Source organism: Monodon monoceros, unplaced genomic scaffold (genome assembly GCF_005190385.1).
Source record: "Monodon monoceros isolate NGI ecotype Baffin Bay Population unplaced genomic scaffold, NGI_Narwhal_1 Super_Scaffold_15, whole genome shotgun sequence".
Lineage (NCBI taxonomy): Eukaryota > Metazoa > Chordata > Mammalia > Artiodactyla > Monodontidae > Monodon > Monodon monoceros.
In genome coordinates, this window is record NW_021703771.1 from 32,740,636 (window position 1) to 32,766,666 (window position 26,031).

Consider the following 26,031-nt stretch of genomic DNA (forward strand, 5'->3'; position numbering starts at 1 on the left):
TCAGCTATACATATACATATATCTGCATATCTCCTCTCTCTTGTGTCTCCCTCCCACCCTCCCTAACCCACCCCCTCTAGGTGGTCACAAAGCACCGAGCTGACCTCCCTGTGCTATGTGGCTGCTTCCCACTAGGTATCTATTTCACATTTCGTAGTGTATATATGTCCATGCCACTCTCTCACTTCATCGCAGCTTACCCTTCCACCTCCCCGTGTCCTGAAGTCCATTTTCTATCTATACGTCTTTATTCCTGTCCTGCCCCTAGGTTCGTCAGAACCATTTTTTTTTTAAAAAGATTCCATATATATGTGTTAGCATACAGTATTTGTTTTTCTCTTTCTGACTGACTTCACTCTGTATGACAGACACTAGGTCCATTCACCTCACGACAAGTAACTCAGTTTTTTTCCTTTTATGGCTGAGTAATATTCCCCTGTATATATGTGTCACATATTCTTTATCCATTCCTCTGTCGATGGACACTTAGGTTGCTTCCATGTCCTGGCTATTGTAAATAGAGCTGCGATGAACATTGTGGTTCACTTGTCTTTTTGAATTATGGTTTTCTCAGGTTATATGCCCAGTAGTGGGTTTGCTGGGTCATATGGTAGTTCTATTTTTAGTTTTTTAAGGAACCTACATACAGTTCTCTATAGTGGCTGTATCAATTTACATTCCCACCAACAGTGCAAGAGGGTTCACGTTTCTCCACACTCTCTCCAGCATTTATTGTTTGTAGATTTTTTGATGATGACCATTCTCACTGTTGTGAGATGATACCTCATTATAGTTTGGATTTGCATTTCTCTAATGATTAGTGATGCTGAGCATCCTTTCATGTGTTTGTTGGCAATCTATATATCTTCTTTGAAGAAATGTCTATTTAGGTTTTCTGCCCATTTTTGGATTGGGTTGTTTGTTTTTATGATACTGAGCTGCATGAGATGCTTGTAAATTTTGGAGATTAATCCTTTGTCAGTTGCTTCATTTGCAAATATTTTCTCCCGTTCTGAGGGCTGTCTTTTCATCTTGTTTATGGTTTCCTTTGCTGTGCAAAAGCTTTGAAGTTTCATTAGGTCCCATTTGTTTATTTTTGTTTTTATTTCCCTTTCTCTAGGAGGTGGGTCAAAAAGGATCTTGCTGTGATTTAGGTCATAGAGTGTTCTGCCTATGTTTTCCTCTAAGAGTTTTATAGTGTCTGGCCTTACATTTAGGTCTTTAATCCATTTTGAGTTTATTTTTGTGTATGGTGTTAGGGAGTGCTCTACTTTCATTCTTTTACATGTAGCTGTCCGGTTATCCCAGCACCACTTATTGAAGAGGCAGTCTTTTCTCCATTGTATTCTTGCCCCCTTTATCAAAAATAAGGTGACAATATGTGTGTGGTTTTATCTCTGGGCTTTCTATCCTGTTCCATTGATCTATATTTCTGTTTGTGTGCCAGTACCATACTGTCTTGATTACTGTAGCTTTGCAGTATAGTCTGAAGTCTGGGAGCCTGATTCGGTCCAGCTCCGTTTTTCTTTCTCAAGATTGCTTTGGCTATTCAGGGTGTTTTGTGTTTCCATACAAATTGTGAAATTTTTTGTTTTAGTTCTGTGAAAAATGCCATTGGTAGTTTGATAGGGATTGCATTGAATCTGTAGATAGCTTTGGGTCTTATCATTACTTTCACAATGTTGATTCTTCCAATCCAAGAACATGGTATATCTCTCCATCTGTTTGTATCTCCTTTAATTTCTTTCATCGGTGTCTTATAGTTTTCTGCATACAGGTCTTTTGCATCCTTAGGTAGGTTTATTCCTAGGTATTTTATTCTTTTTGTTGCAGTGCTAAATCGGAGTGTTTCCTTAATTTCTCGTTCATATTTTTCATCATTAGTGTATAGGAATGCAAGAGATTTCTGTGCATTAGTTTTGTATCCTGCTACTTTACCAAATTCATTGATTAGCTCTAGTAGTTTTCTGGTAGAAGCTTTAGGATTTTCTATGTATAGTGTCATGTCATCTGCAAACAGTGACAGCTTTATTTCTTCCTTTCCGATTTGGATTCCTTTTATTTCTTTTTCTTCTCTGATTGCTGTGGCTGGCTAAAACTTCCCACACTATGTTGAATACTAGTGATGAGAATGGACAACCTTGTCTTGTTCCTGATCTTAGAGGAAATGGTTTCAGTTTTTCACCTTTGAGAATGATGTTGGCTGTGGATTTGTCTTATATGGCCTTTATTATGTTGAGGTAAGTTCCCTCTATGCCTACTTTCTGGAGGGTTTTTATCATAAATGGGTGTTGAATTTTGTCAAAAGTTTTTCTGCCTCTATTGTGATGATCGTATGGTTTTTCTCCTTCAATTTGTTAATATGGTTTATCACATTGATTGATTTGTGTATATTGAAGAATCCTTGCATTCCTGGGATAAACCCCACTTGATCATGGTGTATGATCCTTTTAACGTGCTGTTGGATTCTGTTTGCTAGTATTTTGTTGAGGAGTTTTGCATCATGTTCATCAGTGATATTGGCCTGTAGTTTTCTTTCTTTGTGACATCTTTGTCTGGTTTTGGTATCAGGGTGATGGTGGCCTCGTAGAATGAGTTTGGGAGTGTTCCTCCCTCTGCTATATTTTGGAAGAGTTTGAGAAGGACAGGTGTTATCTCTTCTCTAAATGTTTCATAGAATTCTCCTGTAAAGGCATCTGGTCCTGGTCTTCTGTTTGTTGGAAGATTTTTAAACACAGTCACAATTTCAGTGCTTGTGATTGGTCTGTTTATTTCTTCCTGATTCAGTCTAGGAAGGTTGTGCTTTTCTAAGACTGTGTCCATTTCTTCCAGGTTGTCTATTTTATTGACATAGAGTTGCTTGTAGTAATCTCTCGTGATCCTTTGTATTTCTGCAGTGTCAGTTGTTACTTCTTCTTTTTCATTTCTAATTCTATTGATTTGAGTCTTCTCACTTGTTTTCTTGATTTATCTGGCTAATAATTTATCAATTTTGTTTATCTTCTCAAAGAACCAGCTTTTAGCTTTATTGATCTTTGCTATTGTTTCCTTCATTTCTTTTTCATTTATTTCTGATCTGATCTTTATGATTTCTTTCCTTCTGCTAACTTTGGGATTTTTTGGTTCTTGTTTCTCTAATTGCTTTAGGTGTAAAGTTAGGTTGTTTATTTGAGATGTTTCTTGAGGTAGGATTGTATTTTTATAAACTTCCCCCTTAGAACTGCTTTTCCTGCATCCCATAGGTTTTGGGTCATAGTGTTTTCATTATCATTTGTTTCTAGGGATTTTTTGATTTCCACTTTGATTTCTTCAGTGATCTCTTGGTTATTAAGTAGTTTATTGTTCAGCCTCCATGTGTTCGTATTTTTTACAGATTTTTTTCCTGTAATTGATATCTAGTCCCATAGGTTGAGGTCAGAAAACATGCTTGATTCGATTTCAATTTTCTTAAATTTACCAAGGCTTGATTTGTATCTTGATTTGACCCAAGATACGATCTATCCTGGAGAATGTTCCATAAGCACTTGAGAAGAAAGTATATTCTGTTGTTTTGGGATGGAATATCTATAAATATCAATTAAGTCCATCTTGTTTAATGTATCATTTAAAGCTGTGTTTCCTTATTTGTTTTCATTTTGGGTGATCTGTCCATTGGTGAAAGTGGCGTGTTAAAGTCCCCTACTATGATTGTGTTATTGTCGATTTCCCATTTTATGGCTGTTAGCATTTGCCTTATGTACTGAGGTGCTCCTGTGTTGGGTGCATAAATATTTACACTTGTTATATCTTCTTCTTGGATTGATCCCTTGATCGTTATGTAGTGTCCTTCGTTGTCTCTTGTAATAGTCTTTATTTTAAAGTCTATTTTGTGTGATATGAAAATTGCTGCTCCAGCTTTCTTTTGATTTCCATTTGCACGGAATATCTTTTTCCATCTCCTCATTTTCAGGAGATGTGTCCCTAGGTCCTAAGTGGGTCTCTTGTAGACAGCATATATACTGGTCTTGTTTTTGTATCCATTCATCCAGTCTGTGTCTTTTGCTTGGAGCATTTAATCCATTTACATTTAAGGTAATTATAGATATGTATGTTCCTATTATCATTTTGTTGACTGTATTGGGTTTGTTATCATAGGTCTTTTACTTTTCTTGTGTTTCCTGCCTAGGGAAGTTCCTTTAGCATTTTTTGTAAAGCTGGTTTGGTGGTGCTGAATTCTCTTAGCTTTTGCTTGTCTATAAAGCTTTTAATTTCTCCATCAAATCTGAATGAGATCCTTGCTGGGCAGAGTAATCTTGGTTGTAGGTTTTTCTCTTTCATCACTTTAAATATGTCCTGCCACTCCCTTCTGGCTTGCAGAGTTTCTGCTGAAAGATCAGCTCTTAACCTTATGGGGATTCCCTTATGTGTTACTTGTTGTTTTTCCCTTGCTGCTTGTAATATTTTTTCCTTGTATTTAATTTTTGATAGTTTATTAATATGTGCCTTGGCATGTTTCTCTTGGATTTATCCTGTATGGGACTCACTGCACTTCCTAGACTTTCTTGACTATTTCCTTTCCCTTATTAGGGAAGTTTTCAACTATAATATCTTCAAATATTTTCTCAGTCCCTTACTTTTTCTCTTCTTCTTCTGGGACCCCTATAATAATTTGAATGTTGGTGCATTTATTGTTGTCCCAGAGGTCTCTAAGACTGTCCTCAATTCTTTTCATTCTTTTTTCTTTTTTCTGCTCTGTGGTAGTTATTTCCACTATTTTATCTTCCAGGTCACTTATCCATTCTTCTGTGTCAGTTATTCTGCTATTGATTCCTTGTAGAGAATTATTAATTTCATTTATTGTGTTTTCATCATCGTTTGTTTGCTCTTTAGTTCTTCTAGGTTCTTGTTAAATGTTTCTTGTATTTTCTGCATTCTATTTCCAAGATATTGGATCATCTTTACTATCATTACTCTGAATTCTTTTTCAGGTAGACTGCTTATTTCCTCTTCATTTGTTTGGTCTGGTGGGTTTTTACCTTGCTCCTTCATCTGCTGTGTGTTTCTCTGACTTCTCATTTTGCTTAATTTACTGTGTTTGGGGTCTCCTTTTTGCAGGCTGCCTGTTTGTAGTTCCCTTTGTTTTTCGTGTCTGCCTCCAGTGGCTAAGGTTGTTTCAGTGCATTGTGTAGGCTTCCTGGTGGAGGGGACTAGTGCCTGTGTTCTGTTGGATGAGTTTGGATCTTGTCTTTCTGGTGGGTAGGACCACATCTGGTGGTGTGTCTTGGGGTGTCTGTGACCTTTTTATGATTTTAGGCAGCCTCTCTGCTAATGGGTGGGGTTGTGTTTCTGTCTTCTAGGTGTTTGGCTTAGGGTGTGCAGCACTGTAGCTTGCTGGTCATTGAGTGGAGCTGGGTCTTAGCATTGAGATGGAGATCTCTGGGAGAGCTTTCACCATTTAATACTATGTGGAGCCAGGAAGTCTGTGGTGGACCAATGTCCTGAACTCAGCTCTCCCACCTCAGAGGCACAGGCCTGACACCCGGTGGGAGCACCAAGACCCTGTCAGGCACATGGCTTAGAATAAAAGGGAGAAAAAAGGAAAGAAAGGAAGAAAAAAATTAAATAAAATCAAATAAAGTTATTAAAATAAAAAATGAAAAAAATATTAAAAATAAAAAGTAATAAAAAAAGAAGGAAGGAAGAGAGCAACAAAACCAAAAAACAAATCCACCAATATTAACAAGCACTAAAAACTATACTAAAATAAATAAATAAATAAAAACGGACAGACAGAAACCTAGGACAAATGGTAAAATCAAAGCCATACAGACAAAATCACACAAAGAAGCATATACATACATACTCAGAAAAAGAGAAAAAGGAAAATATATATATATATAACAAAGTCAATAAGCAAATATACCAATGATAATAAACTCTAAATACTAAACTAAGATAAATGTAAATCCAGAAACACATTAGATGCAGAAAGCAAACCCCAAGTCTACAGTTGCTTCCAAAGTCCACCACCTCAATTTTGGGATGATTTTTGCCTATTTAGGTGTTCCAGAGTTGCAGGGTACATCAAGGTGATTGTGGAGATTTAATCTGCTGCTCCTGAGGCTGCTAGGAGAAATTTCCTTTTCTCTTTTGCGCACAGCTCCTGGGATTCAGCTTTGGATTTGGCCCTGCCTCTGCATGTAGGTTGCCTGAGGGTGTTTGTTCCCTCCCAGACAGGACGGGGTTAAAGTAGCAGCTAATTAGGGGGCTCTGGCTCTCTCAGGCCGGGGGTGAGGGGTGGTGGGGGAGGGAGGGGTATGGAATGTGGGACAAGCCTGTGGCGGCAGAGGCCAACATGACATTGCAACAGCCTGAGGTGTGCCGTGTGTTGTCCCAGGGAAGTTGTCCCTGGATCACGGGACCCTGGCAGTAGCAGGCTGCACAGGCTCCTGGGAGGGGAGGGGTGGAAAGTGACCTGTGCTTGCACACAGGTTCTTAATGGCTGCTGCCTGAAGCTTAGTGTTTCATGCCCGTCTCTGGTGTCTGCGCTGATAGCCGCGGCTCACACCTGTCTCTGGAGCTCGTTTAGGCGATGCTCTGAGTCCCCGCTCCTCGTGCACCCCAGGACAATGGTCTCTTGTCTCTTAGGCAGTTCCAGACTTTTTCCCGGACTCCCTGCCAGGTATCTGTGGTGCACTAGCCCCCTTCAGGCTCTGTTCATGCTGCCAACCCCAGTCCTCTTCCTGGGATCTGAACTCCGAAGCCAGAGCCTCAGCTCCCAGCCCTCACCCGTCCTGACAGGTGAGCAGACAAGCCTGTTGGGCTGGTGAGTGCTGGTTAGCACTGATCTTCTGTGCCGGAATCTGTCCACTTTGCCCTCTGCACCCCTGTTGTTGCGGTCTCCTCCGTGGCTCTGAAGCTTCCCCCTGCCACCCCCGTCTCCACCAGTGTGGAAACTTTTCCTCCTTCACAGCTCCCTCCCAGATGTGCAGGTCCCATCCCTATTCTTTTGTCTCTGTTGTTTCTTTTTTCTTTTGCCTTACCCAGGTACATGGAGAGTTTCTTGCCTTTTGGGAAGTCTGAGGGCTTCTGCCAGCATTCAGTAGGTGTTCTGTAGGAGTTGTTCCACATGTAGATGTATTTCTGATGTATCTGTGGGGAGGAAGGTGAGCTCCATGTCTTACTCTTCCACCATATTGAAGGTCTCTCCTGATATATCTAATTTTGACTAACTTTAAGAACCACTGATCCATCTAATCTTGAATAATATGCAAATTATCATATTTTGAAAAAAATTGATAATCAAATTTGTCAGTATAATAAAGGCATAATTTCATAGATGAAAACATTTTAAAATTTTAAATAAAACTGGAATGCTTTGTAGTGATTAAATACTGATAAAATTATGTATCACTTATTAAAAATATATATTCATTGTGTGAACTTCCACATTGAGTAGTTTTAACTCAGCTAAATATTTTTGTCCTTAGAGTATTTTAAACAGCTTTGAATTAGTTGTAATACATAGGAAGAACATTGTAACAGAAATATAATAAAAATTGTCAAGTGTAAATTAATATGATTTAGAATAATCTAGCACTGATATAATGTTTTATAATATCTATTTCAGCAAATTTACAAATAGTCTTACTTTTTAATTGAACTTAAAAGAATTTTGCAAAAAGTGATAATTGCATGACTGATGAGTTTGATTTGTCAATCATTTTAAAAAATCTCCCCTTCCATTTTCACAATGAACTTTTATGCTGTTATCCAATTGAAATAATTGGGTTGACATTAAAGAAAGAAAATTAAGTCAACACTTGAAAGCTTAACACTAACTTGTTAATTACCCTATTAATTACACAATGAGAAATGACAAGCTGTAATTCCCTTTTCTGAAGTGTGGCTGAAGGTCAGAGAGCTCTTATTGGCATATTGTGAGACCAAAGGAAATGATACAAATTTTTTCTTTTAAATACTGTCAGCTGTCATTGGAAACTCAGCCAAGGAACTAGATCAATATTTTAAGCATAATCTTTAATATTCAGTTTTCATCTATTCTTAAAGGAAAGAGTACCTATTATATATTAAGAAGTAACTCGGTGTTCAATAGCAGAAAAACAAACAATTCAATTAAAGAATGGTCAGAGGACCTGAATAGAAGACATACAAATGCCCAACAGTTACATGAAAATATGCTCAACATCACTAATCATCAGGGAAATGAAAATCAAAATCACAGTAAGATAACACCTCACATCTGTTGACAATAAATAATAAGTGTTGGTAAGGATGTGGAGAAGAGAGAACCCTTGTGCACTGTTGGTGGAAATATAAATTGGTGCAGCCCCTATAAAAAACATTATGGCAGTTCCTCAAAAAAGTGAAAATAAAACTACTCTATGATCCAGCAATCCTACTTCTGGGTATCTAATCAAAACAATGAAATTAGAATCTCAAAGAGATATCTGCACTCCTATGTTTATTGCAGCATTATTCACAGTAGCCAAGATATGAAAACAACCTAAGTGTTTGTCTATGGATAAATGGATAAAAATATGTATATGTATATGTATGTGTGTGTGTATATATACATACACACACACACACATACACATACATTCCATGAATATTATTCAGGCATGAGAAAGAAGAAAATTCTGACATTTGCAACAACATGGTTGGACCTTGAGGGTATTATAATAAGTAAAATAAGTCAGACAGAGAACGACAGATACTATATGATCTCATTTGTATGTGAAATCTAAAAAAGCCAAACTCAGGGAAAGAGTAGAGTAGTAGTCACCAGGTGTTGGGGTGTGGGGAAAATGGGGAGATATTAGTGAAAGGGTGCAAACTTCTAGTTATAAGATGAATATGTTCTGGGGATCTAGTGTACAGTATGGTGACTATAGTTAACAATACTGTATTATATTCTTGAAAGTTGCTAAAAGAGTTAGATCTTAAGTGTTTTCACCTCCTAACCCCCAAAAAAGAAGAAATGGTAATTTTGTGAGTTAATGGAGGTATTAAGTAACCCTATTATGGTAATCATTTTACAATATGTACATGTATCAAATCATCATGCTGTACACCTTAAACTTGCACAAATTTATGTGCCAATTATATCTCAATAAAGCTGGGGGGAAAAAAAGAAGTAATATGGCAAAGATATTTGCATTTATATGTTAAAAGAAGCCGAATCTAAAGGACCTTCAAAGACTGCCCAGGTCTTAGCTTTTACACTTTTGACAAAGGGTTCCTTATGCCTTTACACTACTGCAAAGGTCAAAGAGTATTCACAGAGGCTACTGGCAAACCAGAGATACACAGAATGGTTTTCTCTGCCTGTTAAACCAATAATTCTTGAAAGTCAATTGTTTTTTGTTATAATGGAGTAAATCTAAATTAGGCTGGGCAAATTTTACTAACATAGTCTGTAGGAACACATAAACACATAGTGACCTAATGTGATATTGTTTATATAATTGTATATATATTATTTCCTCAGTACTATTTAATGTTGTGTAACTTATTGTCACTATTTAGGAGATTAGGATGGGCTCTGAAAGACTGTAGAACTGACAGCATTATTTGTAACTCTGTTGGTCGTGAGTTTAGAGTAGAGATAGACTTAAACATGCGTGCAGTGTTTAGTTGTAGTTGTCTTAAACCACATATAGAGCACCATAATATTGTATTCAGATTTTTAAAAATTTTAATTGTGGTAAAATACACATAACATAAAATTTACCATCTTAACTAGTTTTAATTGTACAGTTCCATAGTATTAAGTATATTCACATTGCTATAAACCAATCTCCAAAATTTTTTCATCTTGCAAAACTGAAACTCTATACCAATTAAACAGCAATACCCCACGTCCCCTCCCCCCTAGCCCCTGGCAACCACCATTCTGTTTTCTGTTTCTATGAATTTGACTACACTGGATACCTCGTATAAGTAGAATCATACAGTATGTATTTTTTTGTGACTGGCTTATTTCACTAAGCATAATATCTTCAAGGTTTATTCATGTTCAGCATGTGTCAGAATGCCCTTCCCTTTTTAAGGCTGAATAATATTCTATATTCCATTGTATGTAATTACCATATTTTGTTTATCCGTTCCTCTGTCAATAGACACTTCAGTTACTTCTATTTTTTGGCTATTGTGAATAATGCTTCTATGAACACGGGTGTACAAATATCTCTTCAAAACCCTATTCTTAATTCTTTTGGATGTATATACAGAAGTGGAATTGCTGGATCATATGGTTATTCTATGTTTAATTTTTTGAGGAAATACCCTGCTGTTTTCTATAAAAAATACAGCATTTTACATTCCTATCAACAGTGAACAAGGGTTCCAGTTTCTCTAAATCCTCACCAATACATTACTTTCTTTCTTTCCTTTTTTTTTGGTAGTAGCCATCCTGGTAGGTGTGATCTAATATAGCATTGTGGTTTTGATTTACATTTCCCTAGTGATTAATCATGTTGAACATTTTTTCATATTCTTTTTGTATATTTTATTTGGAGAAATGTCTATTTAAGTCTGTTGCCCATTTTCATATCAGGTGGTTTGAAATTTTGTTATTGAGTTTGAAATTTTGTTATTGAGTTATAGGAGTTCTTTATGTATTCTGGAGATTGCCCCCCTTATTGGATATATGATTTATAAATATCTTCTCTCATCCCGTAGATTGACTTTTCACTCTGTTTTTCATGTCCTTCGATACACAGAAGTTTTTGATTTTGTAGTCTTATCTATTTTTACTTTTGTTTTCTGTGTCCTTGGTGTCATATACAGGAAATCATTGCCAAATCAATGTTATGAGCCTTTTTCCCTATGTTTTTCTAACTTTACATCTTAAACTTAGGTCTTCAATCCATTCTGAGTTAGTTTTTGTATAATGTGTAAGGTGAGAATCCAACTTTCTTCTTTTGCACATGGATATCCAGTTCTCTTAACACTGATTGTTGAAAAGACAGTCCTTTCCCCATTGAATGGTCTTGGTATCCTTGTTGCAAATCATTTGACTATATATGTGAAGGTTTATTTCTAGCCTTTCTATTCTATTTCATGTATCTGTCTTTATGCTAGTACCATACTGTTTTGATTAATGTAGGTTTGTGATACATTTTGAAATCAGGAAGTGTGAGACCTCTAAATTTGTCCTTTTTTTTCAAGATTGTTTTGGCCATTTGTGATCTCTTGAGATTCCAAATGAATATTAGGATGGATTTTTCTAGTTCTAGAAAAAAACGTCATTGGTATTTTGGTAGAGATTGCCTTAAATCTGTAGATTGCTCTGGATGATGTACTCAGCTTTTCTAAATATAGGCAAATTTGAGTTATATTAAAATATACTTTAAAATGATACCACATTTATTTTTTAACTTGTTAGCCTAGTTGATAGACAGTCAACTAACAGACCCTTTATGGATTTCAGATTTCAAAGCAGTACATGTGGTCCTTCAGCTAAGTTTCACCATTCTTCTTTAATTTGGGCTAACTTCTTCATCAGTTCTCAGTGTTAGATGGAGAGAAGTCATTTCTCATTACTCCTATAACATCATACTTAATTTGAAGATATATTTGAAGGTGATTGTTATTTTTAAAATCACTTTTTCTTCATAAACTTATTTTATAATGATGATACATACTGATTAAATAAACTAATTTATTATCAAGCCCTTTATTGGCCAGAGAAGAACCAAACATGAGTAAGATGTTTCCTATTCTCCAAGTACTTAAAACCTGGTATTACAAATAAATTATAATACAGTATGCTAAATGCTAAAAGAGTCACATAAAAAGTGTTATGGCAAAACAAAAAGGGAGATTAGCTTGTTAGAGATAGTAAATATAGCTGACATTTAAACTCAACGTATGCTAAGGTTAGGTAGGATAGGAAATTCAAAGGAACAGAGCTGTGAAACAGTGTGGTGAATTTGTAGCATGGTGACGTGTCTACTGTGATTGAAACACAGGGTGTGTCAGTGAGGGGTGTCCAAGAATAAGAACAAGTAGGTCAGAAGAGATCATGAAGTATCGGTCATGCCCTGAAATCAGAGCATATAAGCATTTTAGAAGTAACCCTGTGGAGAGAGCTGACCCTGGAGCTTGAGATGACTGAGTATCACTGGACAGGTTGGAGGCATAAGTAAGTTCCCAGGGGGGACACTAGGAATAATCTTGGTTTTGGCATCATAAGGTTGGTTAACAGGAATCTATAAACTTTCCAGGAAAATTAATATAATTAATTTTTAATTAAGTAGATTTAAATAAATTATATAACATATTTTAGAACATTAAAAAGTTATTAATTAAGTTTTATAGTTATTAGTGCTATTCACCAAATATACCTGGCTCTGCTTTAGGCACAGGTCAGAATTGCATTTTCTCACACTCTTTGAAGCTAAGCAAAGTCATGTGATTTTCTTTCACCAATGAAATGTGAGCAAAGGTACTGAATCACTTCCTTGTGGATGGTTTAAAAGCCAGTGATCAATCTGTCACATTTTCTTCCCCATGCCATGATGATGATGAGGGCAAGTGTCCAGACAGAGGTCCTGGAGCAGCTACAATGTAGAGAACCACCATACCAATCCATGTTAGACAAGTTGTAGGAGAAACAATTAAACTTGCGTGTTGTTAAGCCACTGAGATTTGAGCGCTGTTTTTAATCACAATATAACTTAGCCTATCCTGACTGCTAGGAAAAGTAAGACATATTGGCTGTAAAAAGACTTGATAACAAAGAGCAGAGGGAAAACAATACTTAAAATCCACTACAATCTTACTAAAAAGAGGTAAGGGCCATGAAGTGTTTTGATATTTACCTCTTAAACTATATTTGTTATTATGTAGAAGTTTAATTCATCATGTCAATTATGAATTTAATTGTGACAGATGTTCACTCTGCTAAAGTTATACACTACTGCTCTCCCTTTTAGGAGGTTAGCTTTTCTGTCAGTTACTGTTGGGTTACGATCCAGCTTATAATCATAAGGCTATAGGTTTTTGTCCCCAAATGTGTCAACTGGCTATCATCAATTTCTCCCTTAAATGGAAAACATGATACATAACTGGGTTGTTTTGAATTCACGTGAGACAGTATATGTAAAATAAGTGTCACACAGTAAGCTAAACAATGAATGCTAGAGGGGCTATTTTGTTTTTCTGAAGGTTTGCTTATTAAGATTTTAAAATGTCTAATAACCTTAAGATATAAACCATTTTTGTTCAAATAAACTGGAGCATAGGAGCAATAATATAAAAATTCCCCTTAGTACCCCACCTTGCTTAGGGTACTAAGCAAGTAAATGTTATGTTGTGCTTTAAAAAAATATGAACTCATTTGACTTGTTGAACATTTTCTTTATAGAACTTATTTTATAAGTTGATGATATTTTTTACTGCACTATTAGCTAATAAACATCCTGAACTTCATTGCTCTTGATTAGTCCTTATTGTCCCTCTAAGAATTTTGATGTCAATACAGTATTTTTATTTTTTATTTTTTTTAAGAGTTTTTTTTAAAGATTTATTTATTATTATTACGTTTTTGGCTGTGTCGGGTCTTAGTTGCCACACGCAGGATCTTCATTGAGGCATGCAGGATCTTTCCTTGCGGCTCTCAGGCTCTTGGTTGTGGTACGCCGGCTTCTCTCTAGTTGTGGCATGTGGGTTTTCTCTCTCTAGTTGTGGCCCACAGGCTCCAGGGTACATGGGCTCTATAGTTTGTGGCACTCAGGCTCTAGTTGGGGAGCGTGAGCTCATAGTTGTGGCATGCGCATGGGGGCTTAGTTGCACCGTGGCATGTGGGATCTTAGTTCCCTGACCAGGGATCAAACCCGCGTCCCCTGCATTGGACGGCAGATTCTTTACCACTGGACCACCAAGGAAGTCCCAAGACAGTATTTTAAAATTGCATTAATATATAATTACTTTGAACATAAGTAACACTTCTGCTCTTCACCGTCTCTTCTAACACTAGGGTCAAGTATAAAAAATTCAGTTTTTTTATGGAAGCCTTATTACATATAAATGATATTTGCAAATTCTTTTTTGTGATCAAACCTATCACAACTTAGTGCTTGCAACAGTATTCTTCTATTTCTGCCACTTCTTTTTAAATTGCATTAGAAAAAAAATAATGTGGGATTTCCTACTCTTCTCATAGACTTTTAGTGTTTTGTTTCTCTCCTCAGTAAGTCTTCCCAGGGAATTTGTCTTCTTTAGCCCTGTGTCCTCACCTGGAACAGGACCTGGTAGATGCTTATATGTATATTTGTTGAGTGAACAAATGAGTAAATTCTATACAGTTATAGGGTCCAGGAATCTATGTTCTGATACAACTACATGTCCCACTTGGATTTCAGAGGAAAAGTTTATGTTATTTTCATGGTAATTTAGTTATAATTCTGCATGTCTAGTTCAGAAAATGCAAGATTTGTCTAAATCTAGTCAATTCTTATCTCCTGGCCTTATGAAAAAGTAAAAAGTAAACATAATCGCGAAAAGGCATGAGGAAACCTTTGTGGGTGATGGAAATATTTACATTGATGGTAGCAATGATTCCATGATTCAAAACTAATCAAATTTTATATTTAAATATATATACTTTAGTTCAGTTATTTCAGAAAAAATTGAAAACAGAAAATAAAACAAGTAAGAATAACGTATCAAATTGCTTTCTGTTATAACTGCAACGTTTCTGTAGGTATTCTGTCCCTACATTTAAAGATTTGCGAAAGATATCACTACAGAAAATTGAGGATGACTTTTGAGATTCTTTGTCAGCAAAATACATTACATTTCTTGCCAGATAGAGAAATTAAAAGTGCTACATTTCTATTTCTGCCAATGTCACCTTAAAATTCCCAGTCTTCAATCAGGAATATATGGAATGGAGAGAACAGAGACATTTGGGGAGGAAATTATCCCATTACTATTAATACAGAGAAGAGACGAGAAAGATATGATGTGTGAGAGATAAATATCAATATTAATCATCATGATAACATTGCTATTGAGAACTTGCTTCATGACAGCACACATTCCTCATTTTCTACTTTCACAACTCTCTTTTATTGTTCCCATGTATACAAATGTGGGATCTGAGTGGTAAAGACATTAAGAAACTTTCCAAGGTAAAATACTGCTAATGTCAGAATCAGGATATGAATCCCAAATGTTGAATCCAGCACTCCTGTTCTTCATTAAATTTCTCTACCTTCTCACAACAGACACAAGTAAGGAAAAACCAAGGAACCACAAGTGAGGGGTGACAACAAAAGAAACAAACTTCTCTATGTACTGGTGGGTGAGGAGGGACTTAGTATCTGAAGCTAAACGAGAGTCCAGGGTCCACAGTTAGCTCTGCATATCTCTGCACGGCTATGCTCCGATGTAGACAGTTGACTCCGGGTGAGAAAGTGCTAAGGCCTGCAGAAAGCACTAAACAGAAGTCATAATATGAAATGATTTTTGTAACTTTTGCACTATATACATTTTTGAGGACCCAAAGTTTTCACCAAGGCTATATAGAAGGGCACATTAAGCCATGGTTTTGTTTTATGAGACCAAGAAACTACAGCCAGACAAACAAAAATAGGAGATAAGCAGAGATGAGTAAATGGTATACAGTATCTCCATCTTACAGCAGGTAAAGATTAGATCTGAACCAGCAGACTGTCACTATAAAAAGGATGCATAATGCTCCTCTAACAACTCACTCAGTCATTTTGCTTTTTTTTAACTTAAGATGAATAGCCTCTGCCATATTGTAAAAGGGCAGGCAAAGTAAAGTTAGATAATGGAAAATCTACCTAAATGCCTGGAATGCACATCTTATGGATGAGTACATAAGGCATTCAGCATGAGAAGCAGAAGGCAGAATTACACATTATTGTGATGTGCTAAGTGCCAGTCTCAAATATCTCAAATACTTTTGACATCGGGACCAGGTAATTCTTTGTTGTAGGGAGTGGTCCTGTACGTGGTAGGATGTTTAGAAGCATCCCTGGCCTCTACCCACTAGATGTCATTAGCAGTCCCAGCCCCTGGTTATGATAATCAAAAATGTCTCTAGACATTGCCAAATGTGCCCTGGAGGCAACATCACCCCTGATGAAGACCCACTGGTTTCTCCTAATCTATTCCCCTGCATTGTTTTTTGTTAAATACATTGCAGACTTGCAATAAAGATAGGCGGCAACTTCAGGTATGTTATGGCTTAGAAGTCTATAGCTTAGAAGCTAATATACATAGCTCAGGATAATTAGAATTGGGCTAATGGTATCTCTGTTCATTGGTCACATAAAAATTTGTTAATCACCAACTAAATGCCTGTCATTGTTTCAGGTTCTGGAGGTATAAAAATAAAGTACATATTTGAGATTTGAATTAGACCAAGGATTACATAAACTATTCATTCATCCAGAGTTTCCAAGGTCTACTCTTGTATTCTCTTAGAGGATCAGAAATCACAAATTGTGGGCCTTATTACGTCATATCTATGTAGAGATATTTTCACTGAGTTATCATATTTTCCCTGGGAAGTGGATATGAGAATTGCCTTTAAAACTATTTTTTAGTGTTTTTTCTTTTAAAGTTATGAGCCAAGATACTAGATACCATGCTATTCAATGTCCTTAACACAGAGACTTACATGATAAACTAAGGCTTGGGTTCAATGCTATAAAGATTGTTTATCAACCTGTGATTCTATGTATTTACGGTTTGAGATAATAATCATTATACTTTAAAAATTATTTTTATTTTTAGAGAATGGTAGAAGGGACTAAACATTCTGAGTAACTGCTGGAACCATTCTCTTTCCAGAAGTTCCTTTCTAACTACTTCTTTCTAACTACTTTCACTTCTTTCCAAGAAAGTAGTTCAGGTCCAGGAATATAAACAAATAAATAAGTAAAATAATAGTGCCAGAAACTGTGATACATATTTTGTTTCTGTCATCTAATTTAACCCTTTCAGAAAACATAGGGAAATCACAGGGATCAAAAAAGACGTAAATAAGTTTTGTAACTTGCCCAAGGTCACACATCAATTAATATCCATGTCTGGATGAATCTAAAGTTCATGCTTTTGCCATTCTACCACTTGGCCTCTGGGCCACAGTAGATTGAGGTAATATTAAAAATGTTTAGCAACCAATTTCCTCATAGGCAGTAACCAACAGCTGGTGCAACTTGGAGATGTTTACTAGATGATGATCAGACCTGACTTTCATAGATGACCCCAGTCCACATACAAGTACAAGCTACATTCAAGCTTCTACCTGTATTCTCATAAACGATTAGAACTGAGTCTCCTTCCTAAACCACTCTGGACATCCTCCCCATAATGAACTTGGAAAGTTTAAGATTTATAGCAAACAAGCGAATGATTTTGTAAAATGTTCAAGGCAGGGGTCACCCTGCTTCAGGGTAGGGTCAAGGTAATCAGACCAGGTGTCAGCCAAGAGTCAAGGGATAAAGCCCAGAGTACAAGCCCTGTATCACCGACGGCTGACACCGATTGGCTGAGAAAGGGAAGAAAAGGAGGTTATATATGTGAGAAGGAAGACGGTATAGAAGGCTGGAGATAGCCAGCCAAGGGGGTCCTCAGTACCAAGTCTGAGCAGAGACCATGCCTTAGGGCTGCAGATGAAAGTCCAGAAGAATCCTTTTGCCATCCCTCAGGGCTTCCTGAGAGATCCAAACCGTTTCCTTTGACCAAAGCAACGAAAGCAGGTTGGGCCCCATTTTTAGATGAACTTAGATACTTAAATTCTCCTTAACCTTCCAGGGAAGACAGAATTTTTCAGATCACAACTGAAGAGCAAAGATTTAAAATACTAATAATCCCAAGAGGAGAAATGTATTAGAAACCAGGTAGTAAGGATGTCAGTCTAAATGACCAGAAACATGTCTTCCTCTGTTTAGCTAGAAGGAGAAGAAAAAGCCTGCAGTCCATTTGGTTCTGAGGCACTGGAGGGGTCAACAGTGAGAGGGAAAGGACAGGAGGAGTCTTGGGGCACAGATAAATTTTATCCGCTTCTCTTTCAGTTTAGCCTTCAACTGCCCCTGAAAAAAATACTCAATGGACAAAGAGAAGCTGTACCAAAAATTGCTTCATCTCCTAAGTGGCTGCACTTAGGGACAGCTGATGCAGGGGTCGGATGCATTAACAGAATGTCAGCTCCAGCCCAAAGACAAAGTGACAGTTGGGAAGCCGGGGGTTTCTTTGAAGAGACCCCAGCCTGCATCTCACAGCACCCGCTGCCCCTCTTTGCTCCATTAGAAATAATCACTCCTAAGTGGCCCATCATCAATCAGTGTCAGCATGATTTTTTCACATTTACTAAAAGCTTTTCCCTTGGCCCACTTATATTTTTTTCTTCTGTTTCTTAGTAACTGTTTAATTCCCTCCCCTCTTTATTTTGCAGTGAACTGACTTGAAAAATCTGATTTGAAGTGGGGCTTCCAGACTGATTTCTTGTTTCCTTCTTCTGTACACCCACCCCTAGCACCTAGTAACAGCCACGGCATATGCATTAACCAAAAGACCCATTAGTGGGACATAGTTTTGTACTTTTGTAGACAAAGAAGAAAGAGACTTTCAGTTGGAATGAACTCTTTTTGTATTTCTTTTTGGCAACAAATAGCTTCCTTTTAAATTCAGAAATGCAGTGGCATTGAGGCCCTAAATTGCTCTCTTCTAAAATGTTTTACTCCCATCTTCACTTTCCGAGATTATGATCAGTTTTCTTCCAGAGTGAATTATTCAAATTGAGCCCAGTCTTCTGAATCCTTAGAAAAGACAATATCTTAGCACTTTGGGCCTATTCTACTCACTTATCACTTGGCATGTTCTGCCTGGTACTGGCAGACATTCTTTTTTCCAACATATAATTTATTTCCCCAAATGGACTGCAAACTCCTCAAGAATAAAGATCACGTCATTCATTCATTCATTCCACAAATGTTTTTGAACATCCACCAAGTGCTAGACATGCTCTAATCACCTGAGATACATCCAAGAAATAATCAGACAAAAATCCCTGCCTCTATGGAGTTTATATTCTAGCGGAAGAAGACAGAGAATAAGTAATTAGTGTCATAAATATGTAAACTATAGAGTAAGATAAAAGGTGATAAGTGCAACACAGGGGGGAAAAACAGTGTAAGAGGAATCTGAAAGTAGAAAAGAAGACTACAGTTTTAAAATAGGGTGGTCAAAGTAGATGAGAGAGTAAGCCATGCAAATAAATAGGAGAGGAGCGTTACAGGCAAAAGACATATTCTAAGGTGGAACTGGAAGAATGGCATTGCCGTCAGCTAACTCCGGGAAGACTGTGAATGGGACAGCATGTACCGCTGTGGATAAGTCAAGTTCCAGGTGTTTGTTAACAGCCAGAGATGTGATGGAGTAGACAGTTGGATAAAGGAGTCTGGAGACCCAGTAGGGTCTGGACTGGAATATTCATTTGAGAGTAGTGTTAAAGCCATAAAACTGGATGAGATCACTAAAAAGAGACTGAGAGATGAAAAACGATGGTCTGTAAGACAAGAGGAAATCCAAGGGCATTGGGGTATCCTGGAAGTCAGTGAAGATATCCTATCAAGGAAGCAGGGAGTGATATTGCTGATATTAAGTGAAATGAAGGCTGAGACTTGACCATGGAATTCAGCAACCTGGAGATCCTTGGTAACCTTGACAGGGATAGATTCAGTGGAGTGGTGGGAACAAAAGCCTGAGTAAGAGGGAGTTTACATGAGAGTGGAAGGTGAGGAATCAGAGCCTGTGAATATAGATAGCTCTTTCTAGGAGCTTTCTTACAAAAGAAAGCAGAGGGATGAGGTGATAGCTGATGGAGAAATTAGTGTCAAGAGAATATTTATTTAAAGTTAAATAACAGCCTGCTTGTATTCTGAGGAGAATAAGCTAGCAGAGACGAAAGCTGTGATGATGCAGGATTGAGAGGAGAATTATGGCCAATTGTAACGATATGAAGGAAGTGTGATTTTTCCTAGCAGGGAGCATAGCAGTCTCCCCAAAGGAGAGATCTGATTCGTGATTGCTTTGATAAGCCCACTTGGCAGCTGGACCTCCAGGCCTTCTCTGTCAGCTGGTTCTGATGATTGAACACCTAAAGATAGAGTTTATGTCTGCTCTGGGAAAGAGGGAGAGAAATGGACAAAGCATGAAGGGAAGAGCCAGAAATGCTTTGGAAGAGACTGTGTATCACGTGACCAAGAAGAGAGACGAGGGGATTTTTGGAGTGTGGCGTGCCTGTGATATAAACCTCTCCCCTGTCTTTCCTACTAACTTTTCAGTGGAATCTGCATGTGTAGGTTTTCTTTTGGAAACTATAAAAATGTGCTGAAAGTTGCGTCAAGATTGTAAACAGATTTAAAGATTGAAAGCAGAGCCTACCTGTGGAAAGACACCACATCCAGATTACATAGCTGATTCCTCCCGCCAGACCTCTATCATCATTGCTTGCCCCAGCTCTCATTTATTTTATACCAAATTACCCACTCAGGACATTATACCTGCCTCATTCTTCTAAGTCTGGCCTGACAACATATACCCCAGACTCCTAACTTACATACCTGGTTCTGACTTTCTGCGCTGTCATCTTAGCCTAGCTAGGGGCGAAGCCTCTGCTTACCTTTTCCCCTCATCTCCCACCACCATATTTCTTCCTTGTTCACTGAAGACAAACCGAACGATTTGAAGTTCCCCAAACTCACCATGCTGTTACCAGTGGCTTTGTACATTGTTTATTCTGTCTGAAATATTTTTCATCTTCTCCAAGAGTGACACCCCCTCTTTGCCTATTTAACTCATGACTTTAAAATTTCATCTAAAACATCCTTCTATTGGAAGACTGTCCCTGCCTCTGCATTTCCCTCATTGTAGTACTTACCACAGTGCATTGCAACTGATGGTTTATTGTCCATCTCCCCCATCAAGCTGAGAGGTCTCTATCATCCTGGCTTCCATGGTGTTCTATGCACCTAGGATAGGGTCTGTTACATGGTAGCTGCTTAATAAATACTTATCGTAAATCAAATAAATATATTGAAATTTGTGAATACCAAGCCAAGTAGCTTAACATAAGCCCTGACCTCATACAAGTTGGGTATAAAGTTCATCTGCTGCTCTAAAACCAAGGTCATTGCGTCTTATAGAGACTCTCTAGTACCCACAACCATACCAAGTTACAGCTGGGATCTTGATGTTTGTTTGTTTTGTTATGTTTTTCTTTTCCCCCCAGTCCTCTATCGGAGTTAAAGACTGATTGCTTCTGAGTTACAACTAATTTGACTGGGGCCTAACCTCCAGCTTAATTCTTTCTGCTACTCTCTAATCCCCTCCCACTAAAAGAGTCATTCCACATGTTAGGTAGCTGGCCTGAGACCTCTAGAGCCTGAATGGCTGGTAGACCAAGATTGCACAGCATCAGCTGTTGCTCCACTCTTCTCACTCCGGTTCCTCACTGAACCCTGTGACATATTCAGAACCAACACCAGCCCACATTAAAACAAACTTCATGATTTAGATTTAAGTTTCAAGTTGAGAGAAGGAGCTATGCTTTTACCGCATTGCCTCAGCCATGCTATTTCCAGCTTCCACTCTGCTCCTCTTCCACACACCCATGGTGTCCCTACAGCTCATGGATGAGGCCTGGTTGCAGATCCACACAGGCCTCTGTGCCATGTGTCTGACATTGGCTCTGCCCTGATTTCCATCTTCTGAACCTCCACACACCCAACCCACTTCTCTATTTACCTCTTCTCTGCAGTCTTTCCCAGTTTCCTCCCTTCACCTTGCATGCATTACTCTCAGGTCTTCTTTGTGTTAACATCATGTATTTTGTTGCAGTTTTAAATTTTATTAAGAAATTGGAACTGCACATGACACATGTATGGGGATTGAATGTCCTGGTGTTACTAACTTTGACCTTTGAATACTATGAAAACTGTGGCTAAGGAACTTTTAATGACAAATTAGTGATTCTCATTCTAATTCTAATAAAAAGGTAACGGTTTTCAGGGTTCCTCTGACTTCAAGGTACTTATTTAATGCCCCTTTCTTTTCTTAAGTCGCAAGTTCATAGGTTTCCTTCAATAGTCCCACAAGGTCCAAACACATACATACAGTAAAACTGCTAAGAGTTTTTTAGATTTGAGTACATGAACTGCAGAGTCCGTGTTCTGCCCAGGAAGTCTGATACATGAATTTCTTGTAGAGTAGGAATTTTTTGTAGAAGCTTATTCCACCTATCATGTAAATGGCTAAGTATTCTTCTTAATATTCTTCTTATTCTTCTTAAGGCGAATCGTTATATATTTTGACAGGTTTGGCAAAAAGAAACAGAACAGCCCAACCTAATTGAGCTCATTTTACCATCTATTCTTAAGAACAGTTGCTCATAAGAAAAATATAGCTGTGCTGAGTACAAATTCCAGCTCTGTCACTTATTAGATTTAAGCCATTTTCAGCTGGCTCAAATCCCTGTGCCTTCTTTTCCTGTAAAAAGAGGAAAAAAATACCTCACAGAATTTTTGTGAAAAATTAGTAAAAACACTAATTTTGTACATAAAAAGTGATTATAAATATTATCAAATATCATTATCAAAAATCCTGAGTCGCAAAATAATGAAAACAGGTAATGAACAGTTTATTTTTTACTTTGTTTTTTATGTTTAGGATGAGTCTCAATGGGCCATAGAGACACAAGTAAGGGAGCAACCAATGGAGATGTCAAGATAGCATCATACTGATAGGGAACAGGGGCAAAAAACAATCCAAGTGTGTTTGGTGTATGTGGGGTACTGACTAGATCCTGTGTTCAGGAGTTCCACGTGGACTGACAATCTAGGACTACTGCTTATTAGCAATTACGAGAGAGGCTATGCAATGCATGAGCTTATTATTTGAGAAAGATTAGTAGAGAAGGACTTCTTCATCTTAAAAAGACTGAACAATTCTTAGATGATTTATGGGAAAGTGGGAAGGATTTGAATAGAAATAGCAAGTGATAATCAGAGGCCAAAAAAATATGCAAGATAATAAAAATGAAAGAAAATATAAAGTTTAAACTCTAAAAATATTTTGGAATAGAAATTTAAAAATAGATTTATGCTTAAATACAATGGCAGATTTTATGTTGGTATAACAAACAGATGGCAAATAGAAGAGTTTTGCTTCCCAAACTCATTATGGACAAATAAAATTCAACATGCAGAACACCTCTATATGTACCATTGTCACTGTTAAAAGTAGGAGTAAAGTACTTTGGAAACACCTGGAAATTGTCACCCTTTGGGAATTAAAACTATGAAATCAAAACATAATGAATGAGAATGAAAAGTTCCGAAGCTACCTTAGAAGTCAGAATGCCTCCCTGGTAAGCAAGATTTGATTATATCCTGTCTGAAGATACCTGACATATCCGAAGAAAGGATATATCCATCAGAAAGAGGATTAATGAGATATTTGAGTTCTTTAGGCAAAAATAGGAAAACACACGTGACGCATCTAAAAAATGTTAATGGAAAATAGATTCTTAGTTGATTTACTACCAACAAGATCAGCCTTACTGGATGCCAAGTTTGAATACTTGCTTTGGAGAAAGAATTCCAGGATTTGAATCTGGCTTTGAGACTTACTAGACATGAGACTTTGAACATAATAACCCCCATATCAGTGTCTTCATCTCATCTGCAAACTGGGGCTGACAATATTACCTCTTTGCAGAGTTCTTACAAATAAGACACAAATACGTGCTATCTATGATTATTACATTCATTGAGCCAATCCCCTTTGTTCTGATCCCAAACTAATATTAAGTAAACTTCAGATTGCTATACGGTTTCTCATGTAATTTGAGAATGCTGGGGCCATGCAATTCAAGTTTTACCATGCATGTGACAGATACATTTCTCATAAATTAATAGATTCGATTCCTAGTGTTGTGTCACTCTCACGATCTTGATTAATGTGAGCCCATTATGTTAGCAATGTGGCATGTGTTTCAGAGCAACCTAAAGGTCTTTTGAGCTAAAGTCAAAATTTAAAAATTCAACACATGTTGCCTCAGTTAAGGATGTAATTAAATTCAATGACAATTCTTCTTTATAAAAAATTCTGTCTCCAGAGAAATAGATAATAGAGAATGTGTACAGATACATGGTAGAACATTAGCAAAATCAAGGAAAAGGGGAGAGTGTAGAGAGAATGTCTCCTGCTGTTCTCTCATTTATGCTGATAGAGGCTAAAACACAAGACAACTTCCTTTCCACTAATACCCTTGACTATTTCAATGTCCCCTAGTATATCACCCACAAATTCATCCTTGGGTACATAACCAAAGTGATCTTTTAACAGCAAAATTTGTTCATGTCATTTGCCTTAATTTATTCAGTGATTCCATAGTGGGCAGGGGAGGCACACCTAACTTCCCAAGTCCCCCAGCTTCCTTACCCTTAGCGGTGGAGCCAAGGCTAATGTTCATACCTTAGGGTTAAGTCAGTGCCCCTGGCTACAGTTGATTAGATCAATGGTTAACACAGCTGGGCCAATTAGATCCTCTCTCCAGGAATTTTGAGTTGGGACCAAGAGAGATTAGTTGGTCCCTGCCAGCTGCTGAATGTATAACAAATAAACTCAGGAGTGAATTTGAAGCATGGCCATGTCTCCTGTGTGAACTGTGAAGAATAGAAAACTGGTCTCATTAGAAAGATCAAAATGAAGCAGACACACAAAAAAGAACGGAAGTGAGAGATGACGATATCTTAATAACCTTGCTCCTACTTGTTTCTGTTTCTAAGGAATGACTGAATTCCCACATTGGGGTTTCGTGAAACTACCTGAATTTTTCTAATAATTCTTCGTTTCTGCTTAAGCCAGCCTGAATTTTTTTTTTTAATACTTGAAACTGTGAAGTTTCTTCACTTAGAAAGTGCATTCTAATATGGTGCCCTTCATAACTGGTTCTTGCCTATTACTAGTCCAGCTTCACCTCCCACTTTGTTACAGCTTATACTCAATTTTCCAGCAGTACCCACCAAATAACTCACATGATTTTTGAACTTCCCATACTCTCATATCATCAGGTTTTCTACCTGCAGTTTCCTCTTCCTACAAGTACATCCATCCTTTTCCACCTGCCAAATGGTTACCCCTCCTTAGATATTCTATCCCGACCACTTCCATTGTACTTTAGAGACTCTCACATTATTATACATAATTCATTGTAGAAAAATGATTTGCATGTCTATCGCCCCACTATCCTATAATCTCATAGATGGCAAACATCTACTGTTTATGGTTTGGTATTTCACTTCTGCATTCCCAATTCAGTTCACATAATATGTGCTGTCATGTGTTCCTGATTTATTCACATCTTTCAACTTTTCATGAGATAAAATGTATGTTCCGTGAACACAATTGCTAAAGGCATTGGTGGTTAATGGTATTCTTTTCTGGAGCAAAAAGGTAAAGTAAAACCCGAGCTCCTGAAGAGTCACATTCTACTTGGCATTCTCACCAATACACAGTAGTTTTGGTAATTATTGTTAGTCACTGGCCCACCACAGAACATTTCTTAGGCTGTTTCATCAGTGTCAACTTTAAATCATATTTGATGTATATGGATAAAACCAGTAATAGCAGCATCCTGGGACAGAGCCAGAATAAGAGCTGTGAAGGATCATTTGCTGCTTCATAAGTGCACTGACCTGGACACAAGTGGGAATTAAAAAACAGCAGGCTACCTAATCAGCCATCTGATTAGGTCTGGAGAGCTGAAGTTGGGTTATCACAAGCTGAGAGGGCAGGTAGAGTGACAGAAGGATGGGTGCACATTTTAGCAGGATCATCTTGAGACAAAGGAACCTGCAATGTGACCATCAGAAATGAACAATGAGGTGTGCCAATTCCTCTGGGGGTCGGTCAGTAACATTGTCAGGACAGCAGGCAATGAAGTATCTATGATGAAGGATGAAGAATGCTGTGACGTAA

At 37.5% G+C, this 26,031-nt stretch overlaps 1 protein-coding gene across 5 annotated transcripts in view; it reads left to right on the top strand.

Moving 5' to 3' along the window:
• Positions 1 to 26,031, top strand: part of GRIK2 (glutamate ionotropic receptor kainate type subunit 2) — a 630,583-nt gene that overhangs the window by 255,271 nt on the left and 349,281 nt on the right. The window lies entirely within an intron of this gene.